This window comes from Felis catus, chromosome B1 (genome assembly GCF_018350175.1).
Source record: "Felis catus isolate Fca126 chromosome B1, F.catus_Fca126_mat1.0, whole genome shotgun sequence".
Taxonomy (NCBI): domain Eukaryota; kingdom Metazoa; phylum Chordata; class Mammalia; order Carnivora; family Felidae; genus Felis; species Felis catus.
In genome coordinates, this window is record NC_058371.1 from 190,469,974 (window position 1) to 190,488,931 (window position 18,958).

At 38.2% G+C, this 18,958-nt stretch overlaps 1 long non-coding RNA gene across 1 annotated transcript in view; it reads right to left on the bottom strand.

The window, feature by feature from the left end:
- LOC123385102 overlaps positions 1-18,958 on the bottom strand; it is a 324,527-nt gene that overhangs the window by 205,718 nt on the left and 99,851 nt on the right. The window lies entirely within an intron of this gene.

Consider the following 18,958-nt stretch of genomic DNA (forward strand, 5'->3'; position numbering starts at 1 on the left):
GCTTTGCCAATATGGAAAAGTTATCTTTGCTGACTAAAGCAATTTTCTTTAAAATAAACACAGGTTTTGTGGCTACCCAAGAGCCCTCTTTGTGTGTACTTAGAAAGAACTAACAATGTGGTTAGTTGAAAAGGTTTGGGAGCAAAGTACAATGTAAACAAAATTTTCTGAATTTTCGATGGTTAAGAAAGTAACTTGGAAGAGTTAGCTTGAGTAGCTTTTTGAGTAACTTCTACCTCAAGATGATTTAAAGTGGACTGATATATCTGGCTCACCCAACGTCTCCTTACCTCTTTCTTCTAGTAAAGCATGCTACTTCCTCTAGATAAATGACTCGGTCCCACCCTAATCCAAGATCCACATGGCTCTGATTCTGGAAGAGACCTTTTCTCATACAACTCCTGACAAGTTTAGAAACACTAGCCAAGCTTGGCTCATCACAATTCTTACAATTCTTTTCTGAATCTCTCCTCTATCCCTTATTCATCGCTCTTTCCTCTGGATTCCCTAAGGTAATATGAAATACGGCTGGTGTTCCCTATGACCATATCTCACTTCTCCCTCAGTCACATGGGAAACCTACTTACAATAGGTGAGAATGAGCTAACAAAGACAAAAGCAGAGCCCATTCAAGCATTCATTCTGTGAACTAGTCATTCGTTGAGCTAATTTGGATACTGTACCTACTATCAGCCAGTTCCAGATACTGGGAAAATGGCAGAAAAACAAAAGAAATAAAAGTTCTTGCTTTCATGGAGCTTACATTTTTTTTTTTGTAGGGGAGCGAGCAAGAGAGAGGAAGCAATAGAATGGAGGAACAAAAATAGAGATACTCAATAAACATAATGCAAATACAAAACATTAGAAAGTGATAATGAGAGACTAAGAGAAAAATTACCAGGTGTACTCACAACTGCAAAGAAAAGACTCCCCCCCCCCCCCCCCCATTCCCGAAACCAGCCAGGGCGTGCCCGGTTGTAGTCTGACCTAAAGGCGGGAACCAATCAAGTTCTGCTGAGTGGTTTGAAATAAAGGCGGGAACCAATCAAGTTCTGCTGAGCGTTCAAATTTAAATGTCAACCAATAACAGCTCTGTAACCTCAAAAAAATCCCTAACTTGTTTGTTCCTGTCTATAAAAGAAGCTGTAAGATCCTTGCTAGGGGCCTCTTAGCGTCACCGGCAACGAGTGCGCGGAGGACCGGGTTTGAACCTGCAATAAACGACCCTTGCCGCTTGGCTTTGACTCTGGACTCTGGTGGTTTGTTTTCGGGGGGTCTCTCGAATCGGGGCATATCAATAAATGTTATGCAAAAAACAATACAGATTGAGGGGATTCAGAAGATGCAGGTTCAGGTTACATTATTGAATTGAATTGTCAATGTATGGCTCATTAAGAAGATAAAATCTGATCCAAAACTTCAGGGAAGTAAAGATTTTAACCATATGGCTATCTTAGGAAAAGGCTAGATGAGCAAGAAGTACAAAGGTCCAAAGGCATGAAGTGGTCAAGAAACAGAAAGTAGGTAATGCGTCTAGACCAGAGAAGGAAAAAGGGAGAATACTAGGGGATAATATGAATATTACCTGGAAATTAGGTCATATAGGACCTCAGCGAGTACAGCACAGTAACAGTCTAAAGAAGAAAAACCATATAACCGTACCCACTTGTACAGAACAAAAAGCATTTGACAAAATTTATCATTCGTTCCTCATTAAAATTCTCAGAAAACTAGGAAGACAAGGGAACACCCTCAACTTAATAAAGAGATCAGACATTTATACAGCTCTTATTCAACATGTTGTAGGTAGCGTACTGCAAATTACATCCAAGTCACATCTTACATCTTATAAGTTAATAAACTGTTTTAGGAGGTTAAATAACTCATTGACAGCAATCCAGCTGGACTGAGGCACACTGGTTAGATAGGTCTCATAATGATCCACTGAACAAGTTGAATGATAATCTACATGACATTGGACATGCAATAAATTGTCACAGCTAGAGACCAACTCTGTGAGAGTGATATAGCGTTAAATTTTATTGCATAGGCTATGTCAGGGTGCTAACTCATGGAAAAATCTATTTTCGGGTGAGACTATAATTGACAATGTTTGTATAATTTTTCTTAAGTTTCTAAAATCCCCCCTACAGTCATTGACAATAAATAACCAAATAAATGCTATCAATATATAGAATATTGTCCTAGAATACTCAGGTGGAGACAGAATTATAGCATATGGCTGTATTCCTTAATCAATAAATCAGGCAAACCACCAGTATTATGCATGACCCACATTGGGAAGCAAAGTCCTTTTTAGAAAAAAAATCAAGTAATAAATAAATAGTATTTAAAGAATACAATTTGGTTTAGTGCATAAACAAATGTACTTTTTCTGCCAATGATAAAAGAGCATCAAAGTACGAAGTAGATGATGCAGCACAGAAATTGAAATAAACCAAAAAAAGATTATCAGAATCAATGGAAAAGAGAAAGATAATTTAAGCCACAAAAGAGATGTGTTCCTCAGACATGGTGGATCAAAATGGTAAATACTTGAGTAAGAAGTAATTGGAAATTTGTAACAGACCTCCATTACCACATATATTTCTTTTAATACATAGTTTATTCAAATTTATTATATATAGCACAACATACTAATTTCTCCCTACAACCTATATTATCTTGATAAAGTAAAGCATTTTTACAGCTCTGATTTTCAAAAGGCCATTTGATTAACAAGGGATGCTAGCAAGTTGGATTTGTTAAGACTATGAACTATGGAGACTCCATTACTGGGGCTCAAATCCTAGTGCAGCTATTTACTAACTCAGAGTCCATTTTATCTTTACTAATGGAGGATTATAATCAGTATGAATCTCATAGGGCTGTTGGGATGATAAATTAAATATTTTATGTAAAAGTGCTTAGAAGATATCTGGAAAAGAGTAAGAATTTAACAAATGATAGCTGTCATTGGTTTTTGAGAACATGGGGTGCACCATGCTAATAATGGTCACAAACTAGTGACATGATCATGAAGAAATTATTAACATGACCAATGATTCAGTGGCTTTATGCATTGTTTATTGTAATCATTAGAGATAAAGATGATGAAATTATATGAATGTATAGAAGTAATATGCAAATGATGGTGCTAGTGATTATAAATATTGTGAGATCGTTAGTATTGGTCAAGAGCAAGATGTAGTCAAATTCTGGATTTTTTAAAACTCATCTTAAGGTTTTATAGCTAAGCATTTCTATTCTAATAAAAAACCCTTTAAATTGAAACCTCTGCAGAATAGTTGGAGTTTTTAACGGGTATCAACCTCTCATACCATACTCCCACATCAATTTACTTTTATAATGCAATTTTGCAATATGAAGTTCCTTAGGAACAGAACAAACTAGTACCCAAGTGCTACTTTCATGTTAGTCTTTGAATGTCAATATCCATGATTATCATAATAAAGATTTGGGGGTCAAGATCTGCAAAACAGGATTAATTCCTTATGATATCCAATTTCTCCTTGGATTGGACAAACTTAATTTTACAAAATTCTTCCATAGGGAATAGAATGTAATTTTTGAAAAAGAGAACATTTCGCATTGCATTTATTTAGCAATTCAAATCATTTGGTGCACCAAATACCAAAAAGCTAGAATGGAAATTTATGGTTCCTACTCACAAAAAAGGTCTTTTACCTTTACACTGGTCATCTTTCTATGTGGAATCTTGATGCATGTACCCATGTGAACCTGCTCAGGGCAGCTCTTTAAAGCCTCACACATTTCTTGGCACAAAGCACATCCTCAATGAATCATATGTAAAAAATGACAAAGTTAGAAAATACCAAAATACTCATTCCTGGCTAGAGAGAATTAGAACTGCTTCAAGGGGCATTGACATTTGACATGGGCTAATATGCATTATGAACTTACACAGTGGTTTAAAAATCAACTTTGCTCTGTATAGGGCCAGGAATCTTCTGTGTGCTGCCCAGGTTGAAAGATTTATTTCCTGATTTGGGGTACATACTTGACCCAAAAGCCATTCCGAGCCATCTGCCTCCATCAGAGCAAACACTCTCATTTAGAATGCATCTATGCAAATTCTTTGTGATACAGAGTCACAGAGGACCAAATAAATCTGTGTGTGAGTGTGCGTGTGTGCGTGTATGCATGCATGCTGGGGTTAGGAACTACCTCACATGTGCCTTTGCAAAAGGTCTGTCCTGCGTGGATTCTCCTTCCACCCACCCCTCACTCTCAGGACCACACTCCCCACCCCACCTTCTACACTCAGATTTGTACAACCCTCTCTTCAAAACTCAGTTCAAGCTTCTCAGATCAGGGGATCCCCTCTCTCAAACATTCAACTTTTTCTCTCCCCATGAGATTTCATCCCTTGATGCCTCTTGGTTTGCAGATTCAAACATCACCACAGTCTCAGCTTGTGCACTTTATGTTCCAATTTCTGGAGAAGAACCATGTTCTAATTGCATGAACTGGTTTGAATATGGGCCTCTGAGACCCTACTGACCATATTTCCCCTGAGATGAGAAAACTCAGTTAAGATAAACATACATTTTCCTCTGAGCCAGCACAGTTCAACCCCATATTGATGAAAGGGCATTTATTCCATTAGCTGAGACTTACTCTGTTGCCTAGAAACAATTAAACACTATTACAGACTGAATATTTGTGTACTCCTAAAATTCATATTTTGAAATCCTACTCTCCAATGGGGTGATATCAGGATGTGGGACGATGGAAATTAATTAAAATTAGGTGAGGTAATGAGGGATTGGGATTAGTGTCCTTGTAGGAGTCACAAGAGAGTTTGCTTCTTCTCTCACTGCCATGTTGAGGATACACCAAGAAGACGGCCATCTAAGAATCAGGAAGCTGTCCCTCACCACACACCAAACCTGCTGGTTCCTTCATCTTGGAGTTTCAGCTTCTAGAACTATGAGAAATACGATTCTGTTGTTGACAAGTCACCAGTTTTGGTATTTTGTTATAGTAGCCTGTGCTGACTAAAACAAAGATAATCTATCTACATTTGCCTTCTATGTTGCTTCTCTGTTCCTCTACAAGAAGAGCAGCAGTTTTGCTGGATGAGGTATTATTATTATTCCCCACCCTTCTTCCTTCTGAGAAAATGGAGGTGAGAGAAAGATACTAATTCATTCCATTATCCAGAAATATATGTAAATGGTATTTCAAGAAAAGTGTTTCAAAGTTAGTGATAAGTCCTCTGACTACAGAAAAAATGAGAAAACAATGAGAATTAGGCTGGGGTCAAAGGTGGGTCTAGATTATTAAGGGCTTTTATAGTTCACCAAAAACTTTTTTTAACTTTTTTAATGTTTTTGTTCATTTTTGAGAGACAGAGAGAGAGCACAAGCAGGGGAGGGGCAGAGACAGAGAGGAAGACATAGAATCTGAAGCAGGTTCCAGGCTCTGAGCTGTGAGCACAGAGCCCAACGCAGGACTTGAACTCAAGAACTGTGAGATCAGACCTGAGCCCAAGTCAGACGCTTAACCAACTGAACCACCCAAGTGCCCCTGAAGTTTTAATATAAACACTTGCACTATAACCAGCGCTGCTACCACTTGAGAGATGGTATAATTAGAAGAACCTAACTTCCATGCTCAAGTTCTAGAAAAATGTTCTAACTTTTTTTTTAACGTTTATTTATTTTTGACAGAGAGAGAGAGAGAGAGAGAGACAGAGAGAGAGAGAGAGAGAGAGAGAGAGAGAGCATGAGCGGGGGAGGGGCAGAGAGAGAGGGAGACACAGAATCCAAAGCAGGTTCCAGGCTCCGAGCTGTCAGCACAGAGCCCGACTCAGGGCTCTAACTCACAGACCACAAGGTCATGACCTGAGCTGAAGTGGGACGCTCAACCGACTGAGCCACCCAGGTGCCCCTAGAAAAATGTTCTAGAAGAAAATATTCTGTCTTGCCAATATATCTGTACCTTAAACCCCCTAACTCATTCTTTGTTCAGCTCTATGACAAAAGTCATTAACTTTTACAGTTACACTATATCATCTGTCATATATTCGTTTTGTTTTGTTTTTAAATGTTTATTTATCTTTCAGAAAGAGCACGAGCTGGGGAGGGGCACAGACAGAAGGGGACAGAAAATGTAAAGCGGGCCCTACACTGACAGCAGCGAACCCCATGCGGGGCTTGAACTCACAGGCCGTGAGATCATGATCTGAGCCCAAGTCAGACGCTCAACCGACTGAGCCACCCAGTGTAAGAGGTCATACACTCTTAATAAGCAGAAATTTAGACAAAGGCTAGAAACTTCGGAATCAGAAAGACCTTCATGTCGACTAACATCTTTATTTGTCACCGATAAATCTTTGACTTATCTATAAAATGGAGATAATAATACTCACTCTAAACAATTGTTGTACAGATTAGTTAAGGGTAAAATTCCCCTTTTGTTCTTTCCATTACAAGTCAAGGGAAAAAGAAAATTTAAACCAAAACAAAAAGAGCCTAGTTGGCACATGAACACATGCTATCTACTTAAATGCAAGTCAAATCATCCTATGTAACTATGTCACTCTTTTTTGTTTGTTTCATGTTGCTGTCATATTAGAGCTCAAAATTTCCCCACAGCCATTATATATAGCACAATGCATTCCCAGGGGACATTTTCTTCAAGCAATTATACACATTTTAATATGATACGCTTTTAGTTTGTACAACATGTTTCATGCAAATCACATCCCAAAATGCTATGCAGAGTTAAATAATTCACTTAGAGGATTCAATAATACATAAAGGGAACTGGAAGAAGAAATTAGGAGATGTTGGCTAGACAGAGAATTGAAAACCTGAGGTTGTTAATAAAGGAATTAACTCTGGTGAAGCAAAGAATTAACAGTGAACAAAGCAATTGCTGCAGAATATGTAAAGTGCATGGAGACGCAAGATGTTATCAGAAATTTAATATTCCTTATCTGGATGACAACAGGCCCAAAGTCATGTAAAACAAAATATCATGAACAGTAAAATAAGAGAAGAGATTCCAGAAACAGAAATTAAAAAGTCTGTAGGACTTAATAAGGGAATGACAGAAATCCCTTTATCTATGTCACTGAATCCTGGATATGTTGTGCTTATAAAATACTTTGGAGTAGTAAAGAATGTGCTTCCCCAGAAGGAAATGAATGGTTAAGAACGGCAATTCCTGCAGCCTGCAGGTGCTTGAGATACTGTCATAATTCATGGAAAAGTAGAGGATTTGGATTCAAAATCAACCTGACCACGAGGCTCTCATTCCACCATGTATTACTTTTTGCTTGTTTACCTCTGCATGAGGGACTTCGCTTTGGGTTTCAGATTTTCTCATCTACGAAATGTTGCTTCTGACAAATGTGCAGAGGGGAAGATCTAAGCACTCTGAGTTGTAGAAAAATCTTAAACAAACTTTACTTGTTAGCTCTTCTTGTTTCTTCTCCTGACTGGTTCCCTTGGGGCTGGACATTTCTCTGCTCATTCATACTTGGATTTATTCAACCAGCTGATGTTTTGTGAACTATTATGTTATTCCAGGGACTGATTCCACTGCTTCAAATAGTGTTGAACCAAAAAGACACAGATGCTCCATTCATAGGATGCACAGTCCAATGGGGAAGAAAGAGATTATGGAAGCAAAAAAACAAACTGTGTGAGTCCAATATGGAATTCCATAAATGCTATAAAGGAAACAAAGGAAATGTGAAAAAGAATAGAAGCTGACCTGAAAGTTAGAATATCCAGAATGTCTTTCTTTTGAGGTGACACTGGAGCTGAAACATGAATAATTAGGAGTGAACCATATGGGCAGCAGGAAAAAGTATGTTCTTGGCAGATGAAGAACATGTGTGGAGACTTTGAGGGGGGAAAGACCCTGGTGCATATGAGGGAAGAGAGCGCCTTGGAACAGCTGGGCTTCCTCTGGGCTCGGAAGCTTCTGTGCTTCCTTCTCTCCCAGTGTATCTCTCACACTGTAGTATAATTTTCTGTTTCCTGGTAGACCTCTTCTACAGGACTGAAGTATTAAAATTAGGAGCTGGGTCTTTCTTCTCTGTAAATTCATCTTGTCAATTAGAGATCTTAATACCCTGTAGGTATTCCATAAATCTTTGTTTAACTAGTGAAAGGACACTAGCCCCTGGGGTATGCTACTAGGAAAGTAAATATTTTAGTGGAAAAATAAACAAGTTGAGCTACACCCCTGTATTTTGATTATATACCTCCACCATTCAATAGATCAGAAAAACCTGTAATCTAATAGGTAGCAGAACAGCCCTAGGGTACAGATAGAAATTAGATAGTACTTATCCTCTATGATCTCAGAATATAGTGGGGAGAAGAGTAAGTAAATGAACAATTAGAGAAGTGTGTGTTAGGTTTTATGACAGATGCCATTGTGACAGGCACAAAAATCAGCCAAGGGTATCTTTGAAGGATTTCCTGGGATGGTTTCTGCTTTTTTCTATAATATTTGTTTCTTAAACTAGATTCAGTCAGCGCATTCTATTTAAGAAATAATGATTGCACTTATAAAATGTGCAGAGGTTTATTAAAAATAACAATTTACAGAGACTTCTCTCAAAACATGATGGGGGTGTACATAAACAACCCCTGAATGAGTCATTAATTCGAGGTACCGTGTGAATCTCATTGGATTACTGATAGGAAAGAATACTTTAGGATATCATAGAAATCTTCATGAAAGAGGTAAAACATGGGCTGATCATGAAATAGGGAAGAAATTTTACAGAGTAAAGAGTAACAGAAGATACAAGACATAGGTAAAAATGGTAGTTACCTTAGTGGTAGTTTGTCCATATTCAAACAGGGATAGTACCTTATTATTCCTGTTTGCAGATGGAAAAACTGAAGCTCAGATAGATCAAAAGTAAGTTTTCCAAGACCACACAGTAAGTAACGAAATTAAAATATGAAACACAAAGTCCAGTGCTATTTTCACATGGCTGGTTGAGATTTTTTGATGTATTGTTCCAGATAGATGGATTTATAAGTGGGAGTCAGCAAACATTCCATACCATAGATCCAATTAGTCCTAGGATCTACAAGTAACTTGCTTGAGACACTCCTGCTACTCTGTCTCTCCTCAAGCATCTTTCCCATGGAGCCTACAGATACCAAGGAGACTGAATAGATGGTGGGTGTAATGGACTGAATTGTGCCCCCCATTCTTGTGTTGATGCCTTAACCCTCAATATGACTATATTTGGAGATAGCGCCATTAGGGAGGCATTAAGGTTAAATGAGGTCATAAGGGTGGAGCCCTAATCTGATAGAAATGGAAACCTTGTAAGAAAAAGAAGAGACACATGAGAATTCTCTCTGTGTGCATGCACAGAGAAGGAGCTATGAGAAGACACAGTGAGAAGGTACCACCTACAACCCATGGAGAGCAGCTTCACCAGGAGCCAGCCCTGCTGGCACTTTGATCTTGGACTTCTAGCCTCCAGAACGGTGCTAAAATAAATTTCTGTTGTTTAAAACCGCCCAATCTGGCATTCTGTTAGGGTAGCCTGAGCAGACTAATACAGTCTGGTAAGGAGACAGGTGGTAATTAGCTTTTGTAAAATTCCATACCCAAGTCACAGAAGGGCTGTTGCAACCCACAGGGTGATATTGGTCACCCGCACGTTACCGCCTGGCCAGTGGACCAGAGTAACTGTGATGAAACAAATCTATGAGATTCTAAGATGCAGAATTACTCTGAGCAGCCTCATTTTCTATCATGACTCTTTTTATGATCTCTTGCCCTTTATCTTGATCTGAGGCTACTGTGAACATTGCCTCTTCTTTCTTTCTAGAAAACTTCTGTGGGAAGAATGGCAAACTCCATTTTACACATAAAGAAACTGAAGACAAGGAGTAAGTTGCCCAAGGTCATAGAGCCAATATTTTCCTCAGTTTTCTAGCTTGTTTGGTCTTATTTACATATCCCTGATGTTGGATCATAGGCTCCTGACTGTGGGCTGACATTAATCTCTAATATTTCTCATTCAATATAAGAATCTATGCCCTTTCATCAAATTCCAAGTCATAACCAGAGTGGGGCAATCCTGGAAGCCCAGACACCCATCTTTGAATCTGAGTTCATCTTAAACTGAAGTAGGCAAAAGAAAATGGGTTTAGGTTAAAGCAGACAGGAGTCAAGTTGAAGAATTAATACTCTGTTAAGCTGCCAAATCCTTCCTTCCCCAAATATGGAAACTGAGGCCAGAGTGGTTATGATTGTCTGAAAATCACATAGCTACCTAAAGACATTACAGTTATGTCCATGTGTCTTATGAGAAAGGAATCATAAGTTGGAAAAAAGAAAGAAGTATGAAATTATTGTTTTGTTTAGTTTTTAGTTTGTAAATCATGAAGAAACTTCAGTGCATAGATCACAGAAAAAAAATGCATTGAGGATTTTCTATGTATCACACAAAGTATTTCACATTAGGGAAGCTATGGCGAAGCAAGCAATTTTAAGTCCAAGCCCAAATACAGGAATAAAGCTCACTGAAACACAGCAATAATAATCCTAGGTGTTCTGCAGACATATCTACAGACCTCCCTTCTCCACCTCCAAAAATTCTCACACTCCCTCCCAGGCTTATAGCCACACAGCAATCTAAATCAACTGTTTGTTCTTGCAAATCTCATTTCATAAACTGTTATATCTAACGTTGACCTCAATTTAAAGTGCATGACATCTATACTTCCCTGTGCCTTCCAATTTTGCAATTCTTTCCAAAATAGCAATCACATTTTGTCCAGCAGGATGTATTTTCTTACAAACTCCGTTGCTTATTGTCCATTTCCATTTCAGCCAATACCCAGGCAGACCTTCTTGTTTTACTCCTTTATTTGTGAGCTGAAACACTGAGAGTGCATTTACTACTCAGTCAGCCATGAATCCTCCTGGGTGTAGAAGAAAAAAAATCTACTTACCCAGAAACTCTCCATCTTCCAGGAGCCTCTGGGGGGAATTCCTATACTTTCTTTCCAGGAAAGAGTTTGGGGAGGGGTCAGTGGCCATCGACTTCTGGAAATTACAGCAAGAAGCCTGGTGTTATAAATTTTTGTTTGTCCTGCTTCATGGAGAAAGTCTGACCTCATATAACCCAAACCTTCACCTTAGGTGAACTCCAGCATCAACTACTGTGTGAGTCATTCCAAGGGAGTGTAAGTTGGTGGGATATAATTTAGTGTTGCCCAGCAGGAAAGAAAATAACCCACTCTTTACGCCAAAACACCAGTCCCCTAACAAAGAACTCAGTCAATCAACTGGTCAAAAAGTTTTGCCTTAAAAAAAAAATCAACTAAATGGATTATGTGTGTGTAAGTGTTTTCATTTGATTAAACTCTTTTAAATTTTTTCTTGTTACCAGTGATTAACTGAAACCAAATGCTTTGATTAGATCAACAAAAGAAAATCTCATTCACTTAAGTGCTACTATGAGCTGGTCAGGGATGTAAGATGCTTCTATGTACACCATCTCATTTAATCCTTACTAAGAATATTCTGAGAAAATTTACTAACTCCTTTATCTGCCTACATAAAATTTGGTTCCCTAAGCAGCTTGGATGATAGTCTGCATCAGTTAAATTAATCTTCAATTCAAATAATCCTAAATGAATTTTATAATTGTTATCTGTTGTCCATAGGTCACTTTTTTTTTTTTTTCCCAAAAGCTGGCAGTTTCTGTTCACAGTTTGGGTGATTTAAAGACATGTACTCTAGATCAGTGGTTCTCAGCCTGAGGTGATTTTGCACACCCATAACCACTGCCCCTCCCCCAGTGGGAATATTTTGCAAAGTCTGGAGGAATTTTTGGGTTTTATAACTGTGTGAAGTGTTGGTGGGTGGAGACCGGGGATGCTGCTGAACATCTTACTGAATGGCCCTCCACATCAAAGAACCACATAGCCCAAAACGTCAACAGTGCCTAGACTGAGAAACCCTGCGCAGATATTTTCTTCTAGGTTTTATTCATTTAACACACATTTATTTAATATCTGTTATGCCCCAGGTATTTTGTTATGACCCAAGGGGAAAAAAAAACTAATACAGAGTCCTTGAGCTCAAGGATTTCACAGTCCACAGAGAAGAAAGAATAAAGACAATGTGCAGTGGTTGGGGTCTCATAAATGCCAGGTGGTATGCCAGAAAGCAGTGACACAACCAGAGGCCAATACAGATATAGCCCTAACCTCACTGAGTTTACAGTATCGTGAGGGAGATAAACACCAAATACTCTGTGTTTCAAAGAGGTGGAGGCTGCTTTTAGACCATTTAACCCGAGGACCAGAAAGGGTTGCCCTGTGGGACTGACATCTGGAGAAAGTTCTAAAGGATGAAAAGGGATTCATAGTCTTTGAGAAAGGCATCACAGAATGTGTGAAGATGTTACAGACTGGGGAAAACCAAAGGAAAGGTAGAAAAGCATGAGGTGAGGCTGCTGAGGTTAGGCAGGGGCCAGATGCTATGATAGATACTACTCCACCATCATGAAGTATTCTTAACCTAGACTCATTTCAAAGAGGAATTAATACCAGAGCTAGGATTTGAGAGTTGGATTGCAACTTAGGTCGGCCAACTAGGTCCGCAAAAAATCCAGGCAAAGGCAACAGAGGTTAGAGGTGGCATGGCTTGCTGGAAGGTAGCACGGGTAAGAATGTCAAAGCAGGTGAGCGCTTGAGTGCCTGGAATGGAATGTCAGGATTGAAAGTAACCGGGCCCCCTGCTTCCTCGTGTTTCCTGTCTAGATACAGGAATGGTTTAAAATGACTTCTTATTTCTCTTGAATATATATGGGTGTGATTCCTAACAGACTCTTTTTTATAAGCTTTGTGAACTTCAAGGAGCCTTTTTACCCCAAGCCCAGGTAGACCTTGTCCCAGCAGGAGTCTAAATTTGATGGATGAAACGGGATCTTAGCCAGACCTTTTCCAATCCCCTCTGCCCTGCCTTTCTCTAAACTACCCTTTATAACTGATTGTACTTCCTTAGTTTCAAGCTCTATTTCAGTAAAAAGTCCCAGTTCACTTCGGCCTCATGACTTTGCACCTTCACACACAATTCTGGGCTTTGCAGAGCCCAGTGGCTTTTTGATTGCTGGTGTTCTTACAACACTTTTAGCAAATCACTCAGCACCTCCCACACACAGCCAGCTCTTCACAAACAATGGGAGTGCGTGAAATTCAATTCACAACACTGCAGTTTACACATTCCAAACTCACTGAAGAGATAAGCCCTCCAATTAATGATCTCCCTGTGTAATTGCTTTCCCTCGCTTACCCAATTTGCTTTTGATCATGCTCTGTTACAAATTCCCTCACCTGCTTACACGGTGAGTTCCTTTCAAAAGAAACCAGTGGGGGCTGAAGGGAATGGGCTGGGTAGTTGGATACACAGTGAGATGGTTTTAAGTGGATTTTTGACCTGTCATCTTTCTGCTTAAGACTCCCTAAGTGTTGTATCAGGACTACCTGAGGTCTCCTTCCTGGCACTTCTCACTGGGTTATGAATACAAGTTGTTTTCTTTTTGTTCCTTTTACTTTCTAAGAGACTGTCTATCTTGAAAAGAATGGAATCAATCTCAATTTGAATGCCTCCTGCATGTTCAAAGCCAATAATAAGACTAATCAGCCTGATGGCTGATTTGCCCAAGTGACAACGCAAGCTAGGATGTCAACTATTATAACGTATTCATCTGCCATTGTATCCTGGGGCTCTGTGTGAGGCACATAGTAGGAGTTCAGTAAATATTTATAACACAGCTATATGGATGAATATTTAATAATGGCATTAAACTCATGTTAAGGATTTTTTTAAGAAGCTGAAAGACATGAAGACATGAAAAAGAAATATACACAGAGAGCAAATAAGTTAGGAACAACATCAGAAGCCAGAAGTTCTGATTAAATAAGGCTGGTGTGGGCACCTGATTTTGCAGTTTACAAGTGCCCTGTTGGCCTTGACATGATAGTAGCAGAGGGCTCTTTAAACGCTTTGAGAACACTTGTGTAAACAAAACAAGACTGGTCCTAGAGTAAGAAAACCAGGTCCCAAGACTGGGTCTTCAGATCAGGTTCACCATTTGCTAGTTGAGAATGGACTTCCCTGAGATTTGTACTTTCACAGCCCCGGCCTGTGCCAAAGAGAATGCCAACATCTACCTCCCAGGCTAAACACAACAAGAGGCAATTGAGAAAAGGCATAAAGTTATTTACGAACTGTAAAATTAACTATAGTTATTTAACAAAACAAGAATGGATTAGAGTCCATTAAGATAGGCACTCTAAAAGACATGTTTGAGAACAGAATAAGATCTGACGACTGGAAAAACTTCTCTATTTTTTATTTTATTTTATATTTTATTTTATTTTTTATTTTATTTTATTTTATTTTATTTTATTTTATTTTATTTTATTTTATTTTATTTTATTTTATTTTATTTTATTTTATTTATTTTATTGTTATGTTCAGAGAAAATGACTTTAGGTGGCCTTAATAGTCTATGGAAAATATCAGCATTAGAAAATAAATGGCAGGGGCACCTGGGTAGCTCAGTCAGTTGAGTGTCCGACTCTTGATTTCGGCTCAGGTCATGATCTCGCAGTTCATGGGTTCAAGCCCTACATCGGAATCCTTGTGCTGCCGGTGCGGGTGCGGAGCATGCTTGGGATTCTCTCTCTCTTTCCCTCTCTCTGCCCCTCCCCCGCTCATATGTGTGGGGACTCACACTCTCTCCCAAAATAAATAAATTTTAAAAAGACGAAAATAAATGGCATGCCACAGTATTCTTGATATAATATTTATCTAATATCACCTGCTATAATCTGACGTACATTATACACTTAGGGTCCGCAGGCTGGTAAGGCATTCACTCAACTAACACTTATATAGGCCCTTTATAGACTGAATTGTGGGTAAGAACTTGTCATAGGAGTCAGAGCTCAAAGGGCCCTAGTCTTACTAATTTCCATGACTTGAGTTTTTCTTTGCATGAGTATGATTATCCTTGAACAATTCTGTCCTAACACTCTACTAAGGAAATGGAAGTAGATAAAAGGTGCCTTTATTTCCTCCTCGTCAAATTGGCTGCTGGATAGTCACAAGAGGGAGCTGATACATTACACAAATGAATTGAGTTTTCTACAAAAATGCATTCAGCAGTGGCTTGAAGGTCACACACCAACCACATGGAATAATTTAGTCCCATCGTTTCATTTCTCTTTAACCAACACTCTACGCTTCTAATTATCCATGAACCATTCAGGAGGGAGGGGGGTATGTGAGGGGAATCCAAACATGAAGGCTTCCCCAAATCTGACAAATAAACACTGTGGGAGACTTAAGATACATTGGTTTCCTAACCCAAGACAAATACTTCCTTGGCTTTATTAACACTGAAGAGACAGGCTGAATTTTCAAAAACTAAAATAAAAGAGGTCAAAAAGAAGATCACCTCAGAGTATCTGAAGCATAATATTAGATAATCTGACTCTCCATGGGTTTCTAAACTTCTCACACTGAAGAAGTTTTCTGTATATATTACATATCCTATATATGGATTAGAGAAATATGCATACAAACCTCAACATTCAAGATCATTCACCTAGTTTTCCTTTTTCAAGTTGCTTAGACAGCTATACTTTTGAAGCTAGTCCCTCTATATCTTGATGACCAAAAAATGCCTTTCTCAATTCCATAACATCCATTTATGTATCTATATTCATCACATTCATCCTTCACCCTTCCATCTCTCTCCAGCGTCCAATACAGTAGAGTAACAGTAACTTCCTGCAAAAGTCAGAAAGTCTACACAAAAATAAAGTATGTTTTAATCAGAACATTTGTGAATTCTCCTGCTTGAGGATGAGCCAGGAAATGGCATTCCCAGGCCTCTAGTGGGTAGAAATTTCTCTCATCCTCCTATGAATCTGAAAGCACTGTAAGTTTTTTTCTCTCATTAGGCAATTGTGTTCATTCCCTTCTATCACAGATCACCTGCAATTTGTCTATTTGTTGTCTTTCCCAGAGTATATTTGAAACTTCTTACAGACTGGCTCGTATTCTGGTTCATCTCTCTTTTCTTCACATGACCAAACACTGTGGTTTATGTGACACAGCAGCCACATATATGATTGTTGCACAAAGTAAGAGGGGGGTGAATGATATAACACGATAGCCTGAGAAAACTTCAACGTGTTAGCTGAGAAAATTCCACATACAGAAGCATCTCTGAAAAGTTCCTGCATTTTATAATCTACGTAGAAACATTTCTACCCCTTTGTGTCTATTATCATATGCCATTTACTATTACAATGAAATGTCTCATCATGTGACCTCTGGAACTAATTTGGCAGAGTTTGCAATTCCAGATAATAGTTCACTGAAGCTTCATTACTACACCAGTAACCTAATAAAAAAAAATAGAATTAAGATCGACTACAGGAGAACTTGAAGTAGTCTGTCACTTCAGATGAGTGATGCCATCATTAACCTTTAAGGTCACATTAGCTATTATTGAAGTGTCACATATCACTGTGTCAAGATTAAATTAAACAAACTATTACCTCATTATTATGCTAACAAATCTCAAGCTTATCTGAATTAATATTGTACAGACTGGAGACCTCCTTAGGCAGTTTACTAATAGCACACAGATTTAAACTATTTAGATGTAATGTATGAGATCAATTTCCTAGCTGGAAAAAATAATCGTCTGAAGCTACTTTCAGTTACGGTAAAGTCTGAACAGATCTGGGAGTAAATTACCAGTTGGCATTTAATTTTAAAAGCAACATGTTGAAGGAAAGTTGATGCCTATTGATTTTATTCTGGAATCTTTTTTCCTTAATGCCAAAATTTCTAAGATATAATAAAATAAGTTTATACTTTATCTAAAGAGAATACATGGCTTCGAAGCATCAAAGACAGCCTGTGATATAAAAGAGCAGCGCACTAGATGTCTTGTTTTGAAAAGGTTATCATCCAATCAATACACTAAAATGTGGTGTATGAGATGTCAGAGACAGCTAGCTGGAGGTGTGGGTTAATTCCAGTTTTATGTAATGGCTGGGAGAAGGCCAGGACTGTATCTTGCTTCAATCCAGTAAATATTAAGTCTTATAACAATGGCTCTGGAAGGGACTTTAGAGATCAGCTAGTCAAACCCTTGCCATTTCATGAATGAGGAAAGAAGTTCAGAAGGTTTAAGTGATTTGCTCAAAGTTACAGAGCCTCAAGCAGTATCAGTGAGCAGAACCACAGTTGTACACAAAGGGCTGGCTGGAAGCAAGATTCTGTACAAGAAGCCTCCTTACTTCGTTATCTCTAAAATTTGTGAAAAAGAAAATTGTGTCAGTTGACCAGCAGATATGCTATGTGGTGGAGATTCTATTAGTACATAAAAGTGCTCTTTCTGACATAACTGGACCTATATAGACATGCTTATCTTCAGTGAGTACCCAGCTAATCCAGAATGAGACTTGTGCCTTGGACATATCTATAGATTATTTATCACTGTACTTAATTATAACATAATATGAAGCTTTTGTTTTTCTCCCCCAGTCATTTTTATAAAATAAAGCAAAACAAAATAAAAGTTAGTATTAAATTTACATAATTAAACATATCCTTATGAACTTTCCAAGGTAGAACTATTGACTGACAGCTAATGCCACCATGGAATATTTTGAGATTTCCTTTGTGATACATCACAGCAAGGTTGAAATTGAGTATATGAAGGTCAATTTACAGGTGTCAATCTCTCATATACAAAATGAATAATCACTCAAGACTTGAAAGTATTAAAGTTGAGAAAAACATGGTAAAGAACATAAGCTAAGCGAAATATTACTGAAATGAAATTGAGGATATGATTACCAAGGGACTCTAAGGACTTTTTCAGGGTCAATGACTCAGAAGGTAAAATGAATGGGAGAGAAAACAAAGAGGACTTTTACCTCCCTGCTCTTCTAAATAGTGCTCCTACACTGTCAGAAAATAAGAGATGGAGATCACAATGTCAACACTGAAATTCTAACATTTTTGATATACAGATATACAAAGAACAAAAAATGATAATAATATTTAAAAGCATATAGCTGAGACTACACAGTGTCAAAAGTACAGATTAAAGTGAAAAATGCCAGGGAAAAAGATGGATGGTTCCAAATATCTAGATGTTGAGGTATATGGAACCTTAGGTTTGGTAAAGTAGCCTCCTGGGCTTCCATGATGGATAAAGTGGACAGACAGTAGGCAGAATTCTTGCTTTCCCATTAGCTCACCAAGCAGACCAGTTTTGCCTCATTTTTACCTATTAGAACTCTAAGAAAAATTTTATTTGAAGGCAATAATTCTATTGATCTGGACAAAATACACAATGTTTCTCTGCATTTTTCATTTTCCATCTGGATGTAGATAATCATGGAGACACCCAAATTTTCTAATCAGATCAATTTAATCATGTGCATCTCACAGAATTCTTTTTTCAACAGAGTACCTGGTGGTAAGTAATTATAAACTATCAACTCATGTTTACAAATCTGAAGATAATAATTTTCTCATGTAAAGTAGTATGAAGTACAGACTTTGAGAAGCATTTTTTTTTCCATGATATGCTTTCTTGCTCCAAATTTACTCACTTCCTGAACCAAACCACCTGCTGATTAGATTGGTAAGAATAGACTCCCCCCACTCCCCCACCTCTGGGTAACTACAATCAATCAATAAAATAAAATAAAATAAAATAAAATAAAATAAAATAAAATAAAATAAAATAAAATAAAATATCCTATGGTGCCATATTCCCTCATGCTCTCATGGCCACATCCAGCGTCCTTTGCCTATTCCAATCCACCCCAACCCCACTCAGCACTCCCAGTCCACCGCACCCTTC